Here is a 21,296-nt window from a genome sequence, read left to right as displayed (position 1 = left end):
TGAGCAATATTTGTTTTTAAAGGTCTGTTCCAGTTCCAAAATAACATAGCGCTTAACAGAAATTATTTAGACTTAACAAGGGATTTGGTAGATCCCCTATCACAGCCTTTCCGCAAACGCTCTCTATGACATAACTCTAGTCCGCCCGAAGCGTCTTTGCCCATGCGCGGACAAGGAACAATTGTTGCACAACAAAGCAGGTATCGGCCTTGGGTATCTCCTTAGATATTAGATCTAGAAAAAAACGCCAACTTGAATATGTCATAGATGATGGGCCATACGTATTTTTCTCTCTGGTCATGTATTCTTATAGTTTTCTTGTATCTATAAATGAGTCTCTATAGTGCAACATCCAATCTCGATTATGTGTACTGAGGAAAATATCTAGTTTTGGGAACATGTTTTACCCAATCGCAACGTATATAGCATTTTTAGCTATACAGATTTAGTGACTGTTTATTGTGATTTGATGGAATTGAAGGCTTTGATTTCAGGAAATACATTAGCACATGAAATTGTATTGAATTCATATTGTACTGACATACATAGTGCATTGTATTATGATCATATAATACCATAATGCTTTATATAGTTAATATGTGTACTTTATTTTTACAATATATCCCACACCATGCCATAGTAGTTCTATGTTTCGACAGACAGACGAACAGGTCCTCTCGACTAGTACGGTCAATAGGGCATGTTTATAATGAGTTGACCTTTGAGAGGTCATACTTAATCAAAATCTCCGAGTGCCGTATGTTCGTTCTCCTGTGTAAAGAGTTATACATAATACTGATAGAATAAAGTTGTTATAATTAACTTGCAGTAGTGCTACAACATGTTTATTTCATCTATCAAAGCAGTACATTTTCTGAAACAACGCTGGTAGTGTTTTCTGATAAACACACAAAAGCAAGTTTCGGTGTGTCTTGGCTTGGCTTGACGAACGAACGTCAAGAGGACGAAGGTGGCCCCCATTCACTTCAAAATACGAATAACAGCTATGCTATGTCGATTGTTTTGGTACGCATATGTCACAGAAGAGGAACTTGTTCAATGTTTGTTGTCACTTTAAGATCCACCCATTCACATCCGCAGGTTCGAGTCATTGCGTCAGGTTGGGCGTTTGGGGGAGGGGATGGTGGGTGGAGGTTGTCACAAGAAAAAACATACTTTTAAGTATGGATGTCTCTTAAAAGATAGAGACATGAACGGTCTAGAAAAGTTCTATGTTTCCACCGTTGGAATTCCACGATAACCTCTTACATGTTTATCATTATCAATTCCATGATAATGTCTTGCATCATTTTATAAGATGCCTATGAATAAAAAAAAGCATACAAAAGAAATTGTCTGTACTTGGCGACCACACATATTTTCCAGAAATACCCTCGTCACCAACAACTTAGCCAACCCCCGTGTCTCCTGTGTGAGACACGCAGAAAACATCGTGTTTCCGCCGAAGCCCTGTCGGCTCCACAATGGCGCCTTTTGTGTTGGTAAAGTGCAAACGTATTTTCACTGACGACAACCTGTGTTTACAGTAAACATAGCGTGGAATTCGAACAACCAGTCATTCCGTCCGGACCACGCGAACCTCCGTCCTACAAGCTTGGGAGGGGGGCGGTGAAGGTGAACACACAGGCAGTCAAGGTCATTTGAATCTTAGTGAATACTACAATGCGCCAAAACAGGCTTACTATTTTTGTTGATGAATTTCAAGCAAAACTCCTGAACCTTCACTACCTGACATGAGTCTAGATAAGATTGAATAATGTTTCTATGAAACGAATTTTATTGTTAAGCACAATTCGAAACTGTGCAAGAATCCCCACCTTTATCAGATGTCGATATACAAGGACTTATTTGTATCCATAGATAGAAGTTTTAAAAATAAATGGTAGAAAAATCTATACTGAAGCAATTTAAGGCATTAACATCAACACTAAAATCTAAACAAATGCTAAGAAACGACGTTCACATCCCGGTTTACTACCAAACGTACTATTGAACATCGACCTTGCTAGTGTCTCCACCTCCTAGTGTAAGCTGGCGTCCATTCTGGTTTCGTCATGTTATTTAGGGTATTACTAAGTTTGTTACCGTTTTTTCCCACGGACAATAATCGAATTTCAACTAGGCTTTAGGTGATTTCGGGGTCAGAAACCCGGCATTTTAAATCAAAGTCCAGTCAATTTGTTTCCTATGATATACAAACATTCGTGGCGTGTTAATGTTCCGTCCAATTCTTAATCTTTTCTAACCAAATTCCTAATCGCTCTTAAATCCAGCTGGGCTAAGCTACACAACAACAGACAGAGCATTTATCAGGGGTAACCCGAGAATAGACATGTATGCTACCTAGAAACGTTACAGTTGCACATGTTGCAGTTGCACATTATGTTTGTTTGAACTATAGAAACCATTCCCTGAATGCCTTTCTTTTTCTATTACACTCACAAGAACAGGAATTTATTCTTTATTGGTTCAGTTCATTAGCATCTCGAGTGGGGACGAGAGAAAGACATGCCGGCATGATACCCTTTATTAGACGTTTGAAGGAGCCATCCGATCTACGGTCAATCTAGATATTAAGAAAAATCTTGTCACGCAAGCAGTGAGTGAAAACTTTGTTAGCCTCACTGCAAAACACTAGCTACTCGTCTCCATGACAACGCTTAAGAGCATGACACGTCATAAAGACAGGTGTGTCGTCTGAAATCCCTTGACCCGCAATTCTTCAATCCCGTTAATACCCAGTCCTGCGGCATTTGCGTTGTCATTTGTCCGATCTGGGGACGGGTTTTCCTCTAGAATTAGAATATCTGTGCGGTTTTATATACAAATGGTTACCCACGCAATTTTCTATATATAATTCAGGAATTTTTCGGTGCAGTTCTATCCATTTGGAGCTCGCCGACAAGTCGGCCGCGCTAAATTGTTGATTCGTGACGGGGGATTAACGTAAACAACGTTGTTTCCGTGCAAAGCCGGGTCCTCAAATACAAAGAAATTCATAGAAAACCAACGACATAATATACATGATATAACGTTACTATGATACCACATATATTCACTCTATATTGTAGTGATGGAAATGGTATAAAACGATTTTCTTTCAGTGCAGAGTCCACGGGATTAAAGCGCCATCTACCAGATGGACGTAGAACTACATGGACGGTGTTTACACAAATGATAGGTATGAGGAGGCGGTGAAGTGTGATCTTAACAGCCGACGACCGTGGGAGTATTCCTTTTTGTTGTTAACGGGTTGACTTACTGCTTCGACAATTCTGCTCAGTTTTGCTATGGTCTGAAATTGGTGAAACCGGGAAATTAACCGCAGAATACGGCGTCATACTTCGCAAGGTAACGATTTTCATGATTTCTTTCAAAAGTAAAGTTCGCAGCTGATAGTCGAGCAAATCAGGTTCTCAGTAGAGGTGTAGATGTGTCGAACGCCCCCCACCCCCGCCACGTGCGGAATATCACTCGAATTCTATCGTCATTATACTCTATATTTTCTGTACTGGAGAGTAGCATTCGGGCATGTGTTTGGAACTGATACGAATCACATTCTATTATTTGTAAAGCACAGCCATTTTCTTAAGATTGGTGAGACTACAGCTAACGTCTCTACCTAACGACAAAAAGGGTTATGCTTCGTTATCAGTCTGAGACCACCCGCTGTATTCCAGGCTACCTCACGACTACAGCTTGGATTCCAACATGGTCTTTTTTTAGCTAATCATTCACCAACCTGGAGAATAAATGTCTTAGATGATCATGTGCACAAATGTTTCACTAGTTATATAATGGTTCACGAAATATCGAAAGCCGTGAGATTTTCCTCGCAAGGAGTATATCTGAAAGATAATTCTGCTGTGTCATGTCGTAAGAACCTATAATAATAACGCTGTTTGCCATTGTTCCAATCTGATCCGATGCAATCATATCACTCATGAGAGCCCCCTAGCGCAGATAATTTCAAAGACAACTTCCAACAATGAGCATTTGTATCATATAGACTACACATTCAAAGGTTTAAACCATTTTCTGACTATATCTATCTTTTAAGTGAAAATCTTGTTGTAACTCATCAACGCAATAACAACTGGTTTTAAAACGAATTCATGCCTACAAAAAAGCACACTTCTACTGTGGAAAATAGTAATTCTGCCCAGCGATAATCCCCGTGTGAGCAAAACTGCAACGTGGATTGTTTACGTACAGCCATGACAGGTCCGTAACTATCTGATCAGGAATCTTTATTCAAAAAAACGTGTGCTTAAAGGCTACTTGCGAGAATACATACAGATGCATTAAGCATAGTAAGAATAAGGAGGTACACAAATTGTTTGTCCATAGATTACATAGCTGGGGGGATGGTCTTCTTTAATTTTCTTGTGTGATTGTAGTAAACATGTTTTTTTTATGAGGTAGCATTTTCCAGTTGTACTAAAAACCGTATGGCACTGATTTCATAAGTAATCGCCCCGGTCACATTCAATAACAGCGGACTGCGTTTCTTTTCAATTACATCGAGAATTCGGTGTGGTTTTATCGAATTCAACAAACGGGCAAAACTACGAGGGGCTGGTACATAAAATGTCATGATGCGTAGGTAGGTTTATACAGCGTGTGACCGTTCAAAACAACATGAAGCCCACCTATTTTGTAGACTTTCTGGGTCCCCCACTAAATGCAGTATTTTCAGAGTGCTTCAATTATGTGATCCTAAGTTCCATAGTTTGTCATTTTCACAGATATCCTATGGAATCCCATTGCCTTAATGTGTATGATAAGGTAAAGAAGCCTTATATATCATAACGGCGGCTGGCGGACGTTACGTTGGGCCAAAGCTAACAAGGCTGGACTCCAGGCTAATGCTTTATATCGTCCTTTCCCATATGTTACATTTGATAAGTGAAAGAATTTGGAATGTACGTGGAATGGGATTATGCATTAGTTACCGTATCTAATAAAAGTCAGTATTTTAGATTGTATTGTTTGACCTGGTCGAGCAAAAGGGAGAATTCTGTTTTTTTTATACGCTGAGCAATTGAAATAGCTCTAGTTCCAACATATTACCATGTCCAACGCTTAGTATATAGTTGTCCTTGTATACATGTATGAAGAAAGATCATTCGTTTTGTTGTCGTGCTTGTTGTGCATATCTACTTGCCTTATTAGTGGGGATGGCCCGTTTCTCAATGTAGAGGAAACACAAACAATAGATAGCACTTCTGCAATCATTCGAAACTGAGATACCTTCTTCAACATAATCGGTTACATTCTTCTTTGTATTTTCATGTACACAAACTAGGAAAACATAATTTCTATCTTCAAACTGCTTATCAGAACTAAAACATTTCTTGGAGGTTAGATGCGGGCAAGCTGATCATTATTTGTGGTGTACTCTCTGTGATTTCAAACTATAAGGCCTTTAAAAACACACTGTGTGCGGCCAGCGGAGATTGGGGGCTAGCGGAGAGTCTCGCGGGGTAGATCGTCGGGGCCAGCGGGAGGGTTGGCCCGGGAAAGCTCGGGGGGCGCGCCGGTACACGTGCTCTGGAGTCCAGAGTACAGAAGTGCCAGCAGCGCAGGTTCAGCATTTCTAGATGTCTACATATATCATCTGACGACTTATGGCCAAAGCAACTACTCTAGTCCTATGGTTTCATGGCTTGGTTTTCTTGTAGACTACACACAGTCCTATAAACATGACGCAAACATTTTAATTCGTCATTGTTCGAAGACATCTTCCTTCATTTGCGAAGTCACCCCCTAGACTTTCTCCAAGGACACACACACAGATGCTACAACATGAAACGTGACAAACGTCTTCGGAAGACTATGCTTTAGAACTACGTACGATGTTTCTACGTACAATACTGGGGATTTGAATTCTGCTTTGTAGGAAGTAGCTCATGAAAAGTTCCAGATTTTTATGATAAGTGGGTTTTGAGATTTAGTTGAGATGTGTTCTTCTAGCTGATCAAAGCTCAGCGATAACTTATTGTTTTAAAAAGATGAAATCTATTCCATTTTCCACTGCAACCGCCGTGCAATGATGACGTTATACTATTAAGTACCTTTTCTATCTCTAGCGGGGTTGGGGGCACTGATTCTTATCTTACAATAATTGGACCGCTTGTCATACTTATAACGGTATAGATAAGTTTGCAGTTCGTTTTCGGTTTCTGACATGTTGATAAATTCTTGATTTTACCATTCATTATCTGTAAATAATTCATGCTTGAATATATACATCTGATACATGAGGTCACATCCACCAACACGCCTGCTTGCCACACCGTTTTGTTTGCGTGTGGCATATTACTATACTTACCATCATCACTCCATATTTCCTGCACTTGCGAGTACCCTTCGGGTATATCATTATCCATAAAACATAAGTATATACGCCTGAAATGTGCACATATGTTTCACTATAGCTAATCATACTGGTTCATGGAAGCCGTGAACGTTTCTCCGTGACCGGTAAATCTGAAGCATAATTGTGGTCTGTCATAACGTAAGAACTATTCCATATCCCGGTGCGGTGCGGGTGTCATAACGTAAGAAATATTCCATATCCCGGTGCGGATTTAGCGTATCCGTTATAACTAACGGATACGCTAAATCCGCACCGGGATATGGAATATTTCCGGAGGAATCCCTGTACGTATACGCCGGGATACGAGGCCATTTCGTGCAGTGCTATAGCACCACGTTATCCGCGTAAAGCAGACTAGACACGATAAGGTTGTGCATAGAGACTTAGGGTCATAGTAAGGACTATCAAAATCTTACACCAGGTCATTGATGAACAAAACGTGTGTCAAATACTTCACCCTTACTTTTATTAATCTGTTGTAAAAAGTGAGGTAAGACCAGCGGATCCCGAGGTTTTAACGCATGTCATTGAGTGGGCCAATTGTAGATCTTGCGGTCATTTCCAAACTGAATAGTTTGTAGGGTACATATATGGGCCTTCTCTCAGGACATAGTCGAACGGTTTTCAGATGTCTACTTAGCAAGCATAAAGGAGCATGCATGAGCAAGCATTCTCAAGCCATCCTGATTTGGGTTTATTTTATCTAGACATTGGGTTAGACGTCTTAATTACTATTGTGAATATCTTTGGCAGCTGATAGCAGAGATGTCCCTGTAATTGTTCAAGTCATCTTTAGGACCACCCTTATGTATGTGTACATTTTTGCTTGAACTCCAGTGTTTGCGGAAGTGTTCAGATGTGATAAACAAATTAAATATTATAGTCTATTGGTTTGTAAAATATGTACTGAACATTTTAAAATACCGTGAAATGAAATTAAATGAGGTCGTAGAATGACGACTAGATACGACCGAGCTGAAAACAAGCGAATTAAACGTATCTATTGCTGATAATCCCTTAATTCCCTGTGTAATACTTTTGTGAGCGGAAAATTACAGTACACGTGATGATGTGATTACAACAACAAAAACACAGGGTTGTGTGTTTGGGCACTGCAGGTTTGTTGTCTTGAATTCTGCGCCTTTCTGTAACAATATTGATTTATGATTAGTTTGTCTGTAGTTTAATCATCTAGCTCCTTTTGTTCTGTGTCGTTGTTTAACTCGGGTTATTTTATCTTTCTTGATGCCTATAAATCAGTACAAATATTCTGAGAACTGTCTGTCTGCGCTGATGTACTATATGGGTTAAACCATACTGGTACCTGACACATGCAATCTTGTTTTACCTCCTTATTCAGTGTTAAAGCTGTTTCCTTAGTTGTTCCAGGTAACCGTTCACCAGCAATAGTTACTGTAGAGTAAAAACACATCAATCCATGGTTGTCTTTTGCGAGCATCAGATCATTTTCTGTATTTTCATACAGCAATATATGTAGTAACAAATAACAAGGAAACAAGAGTAGAGTCATAAGGCAGTTCGTTGTCGGGAAGTATCTAACGAAGTATATATTACCTTCAGTGATCAAATTTGATTTGACTTAGAAATTGAAAGCTGTGTAGAATCCAGTCAGGAATAAGTGAAAAATAAAGGAGTTACCTCGACGTAGAACATTCAGGAGGGTAATATGATCAAACCATGTCCGACGAAGGGAAACAGTAGTGGGACAACTGGTAGCCAGAGTATTTGTCATACAGGGGAATGATATGAAAAACTGTACTCCTGCCAATGCTTTCGCCTTCCTGAATTTTCAGTCTTTAGTATTCCTTTCATGCATTCATGATTTGTCTTAATTGAGTCTGCATGTGCTTCTGTCAATGTTCAAAATGCCAGATCTCTTTATTTTTCATTCCATGAAACATCACATTCCGTACATTATTCACACGTAGCTGTTGTCACAGATATCACAGATATCACAGACACTTAAAACTAATTTATCAAATGATATACAGAAGCCTTTCACAGAAGGCGGTGGTAGCCATATTTTGTGTATCTGATAGCCAAGTATGATAAACCGGGTATCCCTGTTTACCGTTTATTTGAGGTATCCCTTCTTGATACAGAAGCACAATATATGTCAAATATAATCTCTAAGCTGTAAAAAAAACGCTAGATAGAAACGTTTAAAGATTAATTGATGATTTTAGTCTTGCAAAATCACACCTTTAGGCTGATATGAAGGGTTTACAAAGATACATGAGCGTAGGAAGGTACAACAAATCTATTTTATAGATCTATCTGCTATTTCTACCTTTCGTGAGACAGTTTCAATTTACCTAAGAAATAAGTACCAAATGAGGACAAGGTTAGGTCTAAGTTATGGTAAAATCTTGCATGTGATTTCAATATTATCTAAACCGAAGGAAAATGTGGTGTTTTTGAAAGTTGTACCAATCTTTCAAAGATCACAACTTATCTTTTTTTTACCTGCGCTCACTTGGAATTTCCATTTCTCACATAACAAAGGCTGTCCAGCCCACAGTGTAAGCCAGATTCTTACTATAGCACCGCTTAAAGCAGACAAGACAGGGCAAGACAAGGTTGTGCACAGTAAAGTTGGGGCATAGTCAGTAACTCTTTAACTAGGTCACTGATAAACTGATAGGAGGACCAACATTTCCCCCTCTGTTGTAAATGGTGGTGTTAGACCAGAGGACATTTTGACGCATGTCATTGACTTAGAGTATAAATTGTAGAACTTGCTACATGTTCCTAAACTGTACAGTTTGCTTCACACATGTAGACCTTCCCTCCAGACATAGTAGATGACTTCACTACACCTTACAAAATCAGATACTATATCGAAGTCACCCTGACTGCAAACATTAGGAAATTCTTAGCTAGAAGCTATACACCCCGCCATTGCAAAATGTACTGGATTTAAACCGTACACAGCGCAGAAAACTACGATGGGAATAATTAAAGTAACCATTATTAATGGCGTGGTGTTTTTTTTTATATTTTTACTTTGTTTGTAATGTAGTATATACTCGTAAGCCGCTTCATTGTGCAACTCACTGGGTTTGTCCTGAAAGGTACAACCAGTGCATTTCCCCACAGTTTTATTTATCCACTCATAACGAGATGTTCCCTTATAGTTTTCAATAAGTGTTGCGGGGCTTTAATCTGCTCAAGGTTGGCTCTCCTCAAACACGGGACTTCCATAAAGCATCATTTCCAAGGGATGTCTCAAACCAGCTAGCCAACAAAAACTAACAAGAAGGTCACCCTGCCACTACGATGTGAATTTATCTGCCCCATTTTATTGTAATCTATGTAATTACAGTATCGTAGCTACAAATGAAGGCCATATTGCTTGTATACCTGATCAAGTAAGCGGGAAAGGGTCAGAATTTCATTATCGTCTTTCGCAAAAGTTTTAAGATTTCCAATCAGTGTCTAACATATAAAGCAATGTTAAGTTGTTGGCATTTTGTGTATCTAGTAGACGTATAACATGATCCGGGTCTCTACCTGTTTATTCCTTCCCTCTAATATAGCTAATAATTGCTTAATAATTTTTTTCTGAAACAGTACATTTTAAACAGCACCTATTACACATTGTCCTGATAACTCTTGCCGTTCAGACTGAGGGTTTGGTTGTAGGATGGAAAGAAGGGGAGAGGGTGGGCTGATTTTGAGACCGTATTTTCATAAGACTTCGCCATATGGACGTTCTTTCACAGTTTCGGCGCACATTCAAATTCGAAAGCTAACATCCATGCATTTGAAAATATCAATTCAATTTAAAAAAAAGATCAAACTATAGCTTGAAAAGTAGAGAATAAACTTATCGTACCATTTCCCACTACAATAGAAAAGTAATGGCAACATTGTTTCAAGAGCAAGTAATGCTTTATAAAGCCCTTTCTCGTATGTTACATTTAATAATTGAAAGAATCGGTATTGTAGAATTATCAAATAGGATTATGAGAAATAGTTACCGTATATAATCAGTGTCAGTATCTTAGATTGTATTGTTTGACCTCTTGCAAAAGCAAAAGGGACGATTCTCTCGTGTTTTTTAAATATTCCAGCATTTTATCCTATCTCACCCTTAGTACATAGTTGTTTTCATCGTACATAAAGCGAGGTTATAGGTTTTGCTGTTCTGCTTCTCGTGCATATTAACTAGACCTATTAGACCCGTTTGTAAATGCAGAGAAAAAAACACATCACATAACACCTCCATAATCATGGTGAAGGTATTTAACACTGCATCCGTTGTTCAATACTTGCACAGTATGTCCCGTAATTCTATGTTTTTATGTCGTCCCTATTCTATTTCTGGTGGGTGGGCACTGATTTTTATCTTACAAACATTGTACGCTTGTGAAAATCATGGTGGTGTAAATATATACATATTTCCGTTGCGCTTTGGATTTTAAATAACCGTTTTATGTACTAGACATCTAACGGTGAAATGTTTGAATGTACACATCTGACAGTGTTTTCTAAATAATAAAAGATATTATTGTTGTCTATTGTTGTTATCAGAATTCTATCTAGGCAACAATAATCGTGATGATCTCAAGTACTTTAAACAGCTGTTACAAGGTACAACCTGCTTATAGAGAAGCGTGTCTATTTGAATGGTGTACAATAGGATAGCTGTTTAAGACGTGTCCATTTCTTTGATAAACGGATGGCTATGTCTATAGCTGTATAATACACTCCTAGTTCTGCTGTACAAGCAGACATGCACAGATTTCTGTGCACGCCAATAGCACCTTAACAAAAGCAAATCTGACTTCTTTCGGACCAATTGTTTTTTATATTATACTTGCCCCAAATCTAATTGCCATAAAAAAGATATGCTGAATACATGTATTGAATAGCTTAAGCAGGGTCTTGGTGGACAATGTTGAATGAATGAGAGGTGTATATCTATACGATTGAATAAATCTTTGGGTGTTTCTTGATAAGGTTTCGTTTTAGCTTCGAAATAAGTACCGAAGGGGGTTATGCTTCGGTTTAAGTAATGATAAAAGCAAGCGATCTCGATGTTATCTAAGCCACCGAAAAATGTGTAGTTGTGTAAGAAAAGAGCTTGTGTAATACAGGCTATCTACTAGCGAAATTCGTCGAAATGGTCCGCGTCTTTATCCAAAGAAAATATAAACAATATTCTTACTCGTATCATAAAGGCTCTGGGGTTCTTTTCTAAATATAAAGCACGGTCACTGGTTCCTTTTCTCCATTTTGTGTATATCTACTAGCAATGTTTGTGGGGCTGACCTGTTTCTCTATGCGGAGGAAAAAACAAAATTGACACTACTACAATCATAAGATATTTTAAGACTGACCGAGTGCAACATTAAAATTGAAATGCCTACTTTTTACTTTGTACTCTTTTCGAAAAGGAACACAGATTTTGGAAAACGATTTTTTTTCAAACCACCTGTAATCTTAACCAGTTTTTGGAGGTTATATACAGGGAATATATTATTTAACGTCATTTGTTCAAACTAGAAGGTATTTGATAAAACAATAAATTTGGCCAATTGGTCATAAGCGGTCAGATAATATAGGTAGACATTCACTTAACTCCTGTGGTTTCCTGAATCCTTTTTTGATATATACAACCCTGTGAACCTATTAAAATGTATGAATTCGTCGTTGTGCAGAATTTATGCAGATGAAATGCATGTGTGTCTGATCAGACATATTTTACTACAGGTCGATTAGATATAACGAGGCCAGACCATTTCGTTGATAAATCCCCTCTTCCTTTCCCTATCATAGTGTCCATATGGAGTTTTAAGGTTGGTATAGTCTACTGCTCTATTGTTTTAGCTTTTGAAAAATCTATATTTGTCATGATGTGTAATATGTATCCAGTCGAGAATATCATAGCATATCACACCAGCTTTGTATTGAACAGTACAAACTGCATATCCAGACAAATTCATTTGATTCATTTCCCCTCTTTTCGATGAGTTAACTTAAAGTGTTTCTTTTACGTGCTCAAAGTGGGGCTCTCCTCAAACACGGGACCTCCATCTAGCGTCCAATCCAAGGGATGTCCCTTACCGAAGCTAGGTACTCAGTTACAACCGAGTAGAGTGAATTCTAAAACGCACAACATCAGGGCCTGTCTGGGATTCCAACTCAGTATCTCCCGGTTCTTAGTCAACAACCTAAGGAACAAGGCCACCGCGTGCCACCGTGTTGCCAAACTAACGGTCGTATTTACCCATAATGTATGTAGTTTCTATGTGATAGGTACGACAAAGACCACCGCTTGTAGATCTGGTCAAATAAGAAGGATTGGTCATTATTTCAGTGTCTTATCTCGTAAAAGGATTTCAATCTTTATATCTATCGCTTCGACGTATTACAGAGTTTAGCACATAAAGACATATTAGCTTTTGTTTATCGGTAAGATACACTTGGTCTCCGTGATTTCCTTTGATTTGAGTTGTAACTTCTTTATTCAAAAAAGGAAAATATGATAACTCGATCCACAATTAGAACGGTAGGTAGAAGGCTTTCAAGATGAAACTATAGATTTATCCTTGCTACATAATGGCCGTAGAATAATTGCAGAAGTACAAACACATTAATGCAAAACAGATAAATAAAGTTCATTCTACAAATCTATCTGATATTTCTACGTACATTAGTGGGAGTAGGCTTCTTCTTTGGGGGGCAGATACCAATGAACTGTCCCACGTTTGAAATAATAAGTGGACTTTATGATTTTTGTACAAACGTGTTTTGGAGGCAAGGTTCTTAATTGTGTAATAATGGGGAGATTGCTATATTTGTTTCAGAGTATTTTTGAGCCTCATTGTGAGGCCTAGGGTACTTACCAATTGCCATGCATTTCATCTAACACTGCATCTATTTTGCAATATTTCACAGTCTATTCTGAACTTAATCAGCTTTTCACGCCTTCCCTATTCTTTCCATAATGGCTTGGCACTGATTCGTTCCTTACAAATATTGGACGATTGTCAAAATCATTACGGTATAATTGAATACCTTTCCTTTGCGCTTTCGATTTCAACATGATTGTTAACCCTTCATCTACCATCACATTTATACAAGTGGTGTAAAAATGTTTGAATGTTAACACCTGACAGTGTTTTTCTTAACCAAATTCAGACATGCTTTTCGTCAACCCCAGAGCTATCGAAATTCTATAGGCAATAAATTGTTGTATCATCAATCACGAATTTCTACATTTTTCTAAGAACAGTTCTATAAGGAACTCTATCTGACAGAGTAGTGCATCTATTTGCAAAGGCTTTGTAAAATAGTATAGGTGTGTCCGAAGTAACAATCACTTTAAAATACGAACTGCGGTATCTATATCTGTAGAATATAGTCAACATTCTGCTCTATAAGCAGAATATTCATGGTTTTCTGCGCGCGCCAAGAGTATTTTTACAAATGTGAAATTGAATACTTCCATTGCCATTGTCTTTAAAATAGTATTTGCTCGACTGGCCATTTAAACATATGTGCTAAATACATGCATTGAATAGCTTATTGATAAGCAGGGTGATCTGGGACAAGCTTTGCGCGTCTCGTGATATAGTTTTGCTTAAGCTACTAGTAAGGAATAAGTAACGAATAAGAAAAAGGTTAAATGTCTGATTAAGGGCAAGCAGGAGCTAACAATTTTAATGTTATCTAAGTTGAAGAAAAATGTGCTGTTCTGGAAACGTCGCCCTGATTTTCCTGTGCGCTCAGATGGAGTTTTTATGCCTCACAAGAAGCTTAAAGACTGGCCATTGAGCATTGAAAGCCAGTTTCATGATATGTTAATATCATCTCGTTATCCGCGTAAAGCGGCCAACACACGATAATGCTGTGCACAAGGCTATCTAAATCGTTAACTAGGTCATTGATGAACAAGTAGTAGGACCAATATTACCTTCTTGCCTTCCATCACCGTCTGCTGTAAATAGCGGCACAGATTATCATGACGTCTAGTATTAGTATAAAGATTGAAAACGAAAAAGATCAAAAGAAGTAGATTCAATGTATCCATGTTGGATAATTACTACGGTTTTCACGTTATCCTTTCGTGAGCGGTAAATTGTAATGTCTAAGACGATGTACGTACAAACAAAATATATTGTTATTATGTGTTTGGCACTATTCGGGTTTGTTGTTCTGAGTTCCGCCGAGCATTTCTGTAGTCACATTTATTGATGCTACCTTACGTAATTATTATGTCTCGTTTAACCTTAAGTGCTCATTCTATCTTTTCTGAGCCGCTGTATACCTCGACTTCATCTTTCCCGACTCCTTAATGCAATTCGATTCAAATATTTTGAGGACAGTTTGTCACAATGTGTTGGTGTACGATATTGGTTAGATTACAATGGTCCCCGACACATGCCATCCTGCTCAACCTTCTTACCCACTATTAATTCATGTAATCACAATGCGGTAGATACAGGGTAGCCTATGCCTCTTCTATACCTAGTCATAGCAGGGGAGGGTCAGCATTCTATTGTCTTCTTTTGAAAGATACATTTTAAATATCCACAGTATAATATCTTATGTATTTTATGGCTTCCTCTTATCATATATACAGTGTTTAAAATGTGAAGCGGTGTTTAGGTGATGGCACCTGCTAGAACATATATGGTGACCGGGTTCCTCCAATTTTTTTGTTGAATGGAGTTTTTTCTTTCAGAAAAAAATTATTCAAATGTAACCGTTCCAATCAGAATTGAAACACTAGAGAGAAGCGTTTGAAAATAAATCTATAATTTCATTCTTGAAACTTGATGCCCGTAGGCTAATTGCAGGAGTACATACAAATACATAAAATATAAAACAAGTCTATTCTATAAATCTACCTATTAATACTTCTATGTACACTACTATTGGGTGATTGGCTTCTTGTTTGGAGTCAACGTAATGTCTACGTAAATGCCGCATATTCAAAACTGCAGTCATATTCAAAACTGCAGTCTGCGTTTCTTTCCAATTCCTTCAACAATTCGGTGTGATGTTATCAAATTCAACGATCAGGCAAAATTTCGAGGGGTTGGTACACATAATTCTACGATGCGTAGGTAGGTGTGTACAACGTGTGACCTTTCAATGCAACACGTAGCCTCGCCTACCTATTTTGTAGCCTTTCCCGCTCTTCCACCAGCAGTATTTCTGAAGTGCTTTTAATTTTGTTACACCAGATTCTCATAGTCTATCATCATTTTCTCAGATATCGCAGAGAATTCCATCGACTTTGTCTAGGCTAAAGTAATGTACATTCAAGATTCGCTAGCAGCCACAATGATATATCGAAGTACCCGTAATGTCTGATATAAAAATATTAGACATTACGGGTATTTCGATATATTATTGTGGCTGCTAGCGTATCTTGAATGTACACTGCTCAAAACAATACACCTCAATGAGCATGTTCATAAAGGGTTCGACTGACCCCAAAAGGGCTTGCTTTGGCCAAACTGAAGGTTTGGTTGTAAGATGGAAAAAAGGGGGAGTGGGTGGGGTGATTTTGAGACCGTATTTTCATAGGACTTCGCCATTCTTTCAGCGCACATGCACATTCGAAAGCTAACATCTATTCATTTGAAAATATCAATTCAATTCAAAAAGAGCATACAACTATAGCTTAAAAGGCCGAGAAAAAGCGTGGCGTACCATTTCCCACTACAATACAAATAACTTAAGCAATGACAACATTATTTCGAGAGCAAGCATTGCTTTTATACTCCTTTCTCGTATGTTACATTTGATAATTGAAAAAAATCAGTATTGTGGAATTTTCAAATGGGATTATGAATTAGTTACCGTATCGAATCAGAGTCAGAATTTTAGATTGTGTTGTTTGACCTCTTGCAAATGCAAAAAGGACGATTCTCTCCTATTTGTTTTAGATATTCCAGCATTTTATCCTATCTCTGTCACCCTTGAAGTTTAGTTGTTTTCATCGTATATAAAGCGAATTCAGAAGTTTTGCTGTTCTGGTTGTCGTACACTAGAGAGAAGCATTTGAAAATATAGCTATGATTTTTTTCTTGCAACTTGATGTCCGTACTAGGCTAACTGCAGGAGTACAAACAGATACATAAAATATAAAACAAGCTCTATTCTATAAATCTAACAAATGTTTCTGCGTACACTACTATGGGGTGATTGGCTTCTTCTTTGGAGTCAGTGGCTAATGAATAGTTCAGCACCTCAGATAATTGGTTTTGTGACTTAAGAAAAAATGTGTTGTGGGGACTTCTCCAGATGGTGACATTGCTCTAGTTTTTCTTTGCAAAAGCTTGTTTCTTTCAGCCTTTTGGTAAAGGTATTTGAAAATAAATCGTATTCCATCTAGCACTGCACCTGTTGTGCAATACTTACACAGTACATCCTAACATTTTATCATTTTATATCGTCCCTATTCTATTTCTGATGAGTGGGCACTTATTCTTATCTTACAACATTGGACGTTTTTTATCATTGCGGTGTAAATATATACATATTTCCGTTGCGGTCTCAGTTTTAACATGATTGGAAAATATTAACTAACCTTTTTATGTACTAGACAACAAACGGTGAAATATTTGAATGTACACATACATCTGACAATGTTTTCTATATAATGAAAATTATGTTTGTGGTCTATTCTTGTTATCAGAATTCTATATAGGCAACAATAATCATTATGATCAAGTATTTGTAACAGCTGTAAGAAGGTACACCCAGAATAGTATAGCTGTTTAGGACGTGTCCATTTCTTTGATATACGAATGGCTATGTCTATAGCTGTAGAATATACCCCTAGTTCTGCTGTACAAGTAAACATGCACAGATTTCTGTGCACGCCAAAAGCACCTGAACAAAAGCAAATCTGACTTCTTTCGGACCAATTGTTTTTAATACTATCCTTGCCCCAAATCTAATTGCCTTATAAAAAAGATATGCCGAATACATGTATTGAATACCTTCAGCGGGGTCTTGGTGGACAGTGTTGAATGAATGAGAGGTTTCTATGTATACGTCTGAATAAAGCTTTGGCTGTTTCTTGATAAAATTTCGTTTAAGCTTAGAAATAAGTACCAAATGGGGTCAAGATTAGGTCTAAGTAATGATAAAAGCATTCGATTCAGATGTTATCTAAGCCGACGGAAAATGTGCTGTTCTTGAAACGTCGCCATGATATGTTAAAGAATACGACTTTGGTTTTCTGTGCGCTCACTTGGAGTTTTCATACCTCACAGGAAGAATAAAGGCTGTCCTGCGCACAGATATAGATTCTGACTATAGCACCATTTTATCCGCGTTAAGCAGACAATACTATAAGGTTGTGCACAGGGAGGGCGGGAAACATTCAAGACTATCTAAATCGTTAACTAGGTCATTTGATGAACAAGTAAAATAGTGACGTCGTAAAATAATATTTTTGTGAATATCTTGGGCAGCTGATAGCAGAGATGTCCCTGTCCTTGTTCAAGTCATCTTTAGGATCACCTTTATGTATGTGTACATTTTTTGTACTCCAGTGTTTGGGGAAGTGTTCAGATGTGATAAACAAATTAAGTATAGTCTATTGGTTTTAAATACACACAGGTGAGATGATTAATATAGCTTGCAATTGTTTGATAATTTTTTGTCTGAAATAGTACATTTTAAACAGCACTTATCATAAACAAACCTTGAATAAAGATATACCGTTTGAATGATAGCGTTGTCAATTCTGTCGTTGCTAGGATATGTCATTCCTATATTGTGTTGATTTTATCATTATATATGACTGGTTTGTTGCTGAGGGTGACTTGGAAGATTCCATTCCATTACAAACTAGCTTAAAACAACTTCTAGTAGGCTTAGCTTGGTAAGATCTTCTCTAATTCTTCAATATACAATACGTCGCTAATGTCTTCTCACGCCGATTTGCTGAAGCATGCGTGGGTGCATTAAGCCGGTAGTTCGGAACACGTCGCGGTAATATAATACTGGCCTTCTCACGCGTGTTGCTGACGTGTGCGTGGGTGCATTAAGCCGTTAGGCCCAACCTACATTTTCTTACACAACATCGTTAGCATTATGCAAGTTATGTTTTCTGCTACATGATTGGTTCCGACTGTTGCTTCTCCCGATCGTCGTATGTTACGTACAATCTGATAGGTCCGCATAATGTTATATTTCCTGCTTCCTAATTGGCTGTTGAGATAATTAGATATGTTGTATAATTTCCAGAAGCTCTATAAATCTGGACAACGGGCTTGCTAAATTCATCCGAAGCTTTCTACAAGTCAGCTACGTCGTCATCGTCTTCATCGACAGACAAACCAGGTAAGTGAGATTCCAACTTCTAGAGAGGTTTTCTTTCTTCATGAGCTCTTGTTCTGGGATTCCATTTCGAAGTCTGTATAGTCAGTTTGTCGTTCTGTTTTAAACACTGTCAGGTGTATTTATTGGTGAAAACTGCGGGAACACTGATGTTGTTTTAGCTTGTCTTTCAGTTGTAAAATGGTGTATTTCATGGTTCAGTAAATGTAGAGAACTTTGGGGACACGACGTTCATGTAAGGTAGTTTGTGTTTATGATGTCAACTGGTGTATTGCTTTGTGTTTATTATGTAAAATGGTGTATTGCATGGTTCAGTAAATGTAGTGAACTTTGGGGACACGGCGTTCTTGTAAGGTACTTTGTGTTTATGATGTCAAATGGTGTATTGCATGGTTCAGTAAATGTAGGGACTTTGGGGACACGGCGGCCATGTAAGATAGTTTGTATCTATGATGTGAACATGTGTATTTTATGGTCCAGTAAATATGACAGCGGCGGGATCGGAACACAGAAATGCAATGGTTTATTTTTCCGGATTTCATTTTATATGGTAGTTTAAGTGGAAAACAATGGGGACATTGTGGACTCATTACTTTTAATTATCTTTCTCTTCTGACAAGTGTATCTAAGACCCTCATTTCACTTGACGGCGTTCTCGCCGCGGTCTTGCGGCGACCTAAAATTGGCCAGAGCGCCGTGTAAGCGCCGAACCCTCCTCCGAAAAATATGCTCAAATGGAATCTATCCGGCGACCACTGTGCGCTCTCTGCGCGACCAAAATGTCAAATGTCAGCAACTTTTGTGAGCGTCCAAAGATTCCACAGATTACTTAACGAATTCCAGGGATAGAGAACGAATTTCTTAACATCTGTGTTTTGTTGTCGTTTAACTTTAAGTCATACTTTCCTCTTGCATCTTAGATTATGAAATGAATAGGGAAAACGAATTCAATTTTGGTCCCTGTATGGTCGTTCGGCATGTTATATATGATTGTTGTTGTTTTTTCTTTGCTGCCTGCTATGTAACTTGTTTCAATAAACTTCAATCGTCGTGAGAGCGCCGAGGATGGCGCGCAGGGCGCTCTCAGCGTTCTCACCACGCTCTGGCCAATTTGAAATCGCAGCGTTCTAGTGGAAGGAAAATAGACTTCGAGAACGCGGAAGATTCATTAGTTTGTATCTATTCATTAGTTTGTATCTTCCAGTAACACCTGGAAGCTTTGGAAATAATTGCATTCATTTGTATGATTCCTTTAATCCCCATTCCACTTGGACAACGCTCTCGCCGCGCTCTCGCTGCGACCTAAAATTGAGTCTCAAAATCTCAAATGTCAGAATTTTTTCATGAGCGACCAAAGATTTCACAGATCACTCAACGAATTCCAGAGATAAACAACGAACTTTGCGTGTGCTTTGTTGTCTTTTAAGCCATACCTTTACCCCTTGCATCATATTTGAATTATAAAATCAAGGAGAAAACAGATTCAATTTTGGTCGCTGCACGGTCGCTCAGTGTGCGTCTTAAGTTAAATATATATATGTCAGTTTTTTTTTTTTCTGTGTTGGCTCTCGAGGTCGCCGGGGGGGGGGGGGGGCATTAATGACAAGGGTCCTAGTTTGGCACCACCTCAGGGCTCTGTCACACTTGTGCGTATATTCAAGGGCGCGTGAGTTGCGCATTGACATTTTTTTTTATTTCAGTAAGGTTTGCGGGGAAAAAATTGTTTTCTACTTTGACCCACCGTTGTGCAGCCTAGTGAGCGAAACTAAGAAATCACTTATTCGGCTGCAAACTAAACCTAAACCGGAAACATGTTTCATACGGAACTAATGTGGGCTTGTATATACGCACAAGTGTTACAGGGGCTTTACAATGTTAATTTTCCCATATCAATAAAAGATGGGTGCCCTTTGTTGTTTCAGATCGAGGTTATTTCTTGACTGCATATAGAAGAGCAAAGTCCGGTGGAAAGATGATTCTGAAAACTGCCCTGTTCGTTGCCATGGTGATGGTCTTCACCCCAGCATCTGAAAGCGTGAGGAAATTTTCTTACTCATTTGCCCTGACTCTTACCTTCGAAAACCGCTCTTTACGCCCCCTTACAACATGCTTAAAGGCTTCCTCTTGTCACTATTTTAATATTAAGGTTTAGCTGTGAAACTTAAGTCTCCTTAAATTCAGCTTAGTTATGATTAGGTTATGTTCAGTGTTTAAGCTACATTTACGAATCCCAGTAACCATGCTCTCTTACCTGATTTCGTGCAGTATTGTTGTTGACGCTTCTTGACTCTGAAAGCAGGAAAATGTAACATTGTAATATGCCCGTTGGATATGTCCATTGTACAGATTTGCTTTCAATTGTATATTCACCTCTCAGAAAAAAAGTGACAGAAATTGAACTCGGGGTCTGTTTTATGTTCCTTATATGTTCATGCAACGTGGTACATGCAACGTTTCTTTAATAAGGAAAGATATCGTATACCTGTACTCGCCCTGCTCTTGTGCGATTGAATAAGTACACTGATAGACTGTACTTGATATACCGGTTAGACACTGT

At 38.3% G+C, this 21,296-nt stretch overlaps 1 long non-coding RNA gene across 3 annotated transcripts; it reads left to right on the top strand.

The window, feature by feature from the left end:
- The first annotated feature begins 123 nt into the window (after nucleotides 1-123).
- On the top strand, nucleotides 124-20,792 carry LOC136434550 (uncharacterized). 3 transcript variants are annotated; one of them, XR_010755762.1, is made up of 3 exons: nucleotides 124-200; nucleotides 18,650-18,742; nucleotides 20,662-20,792. It is a non-coding gene; the product is annotated as an uncharacterized lncRNA (long non-coding RNA). The 3 variants fall into 3 exon arrangements; XR_010755763.1 differs by lacking the exon at nucleotides 124-200 and adding an exon at nucleotides 3,211-3,372; XR_010755761.1 differs by lacking the exon at nucleotides 124-200 and adding an exon at nucleotides 3,212-3,372 and having other exon boundaries at nucleotides 18,647-18,742.
- The last annotated feature ends 504 nt before the right edge of the window (nucleotides 20,793-21,296 follow it).

This window comes from Branchiostoma lanceolatum, chromosome 5 (assembly GCF_035083965.1).
Source record: "Branchiostoma lanceolatum isolate klBraLanc5 chromosome 5, klBraLanc5.hap2, whole genome shotgun sequence".
Taxonomy (NCBI): Eukaryota; Metazoa; Chordata; class Leptocardii; order Amphioxiformes; family Branchiostomatidae; genus Branchiostoma; species Branchiostoma lanceolatum.
This window is presented reverse-complemented; position numbering and strand designations above follow the sequence as displayed.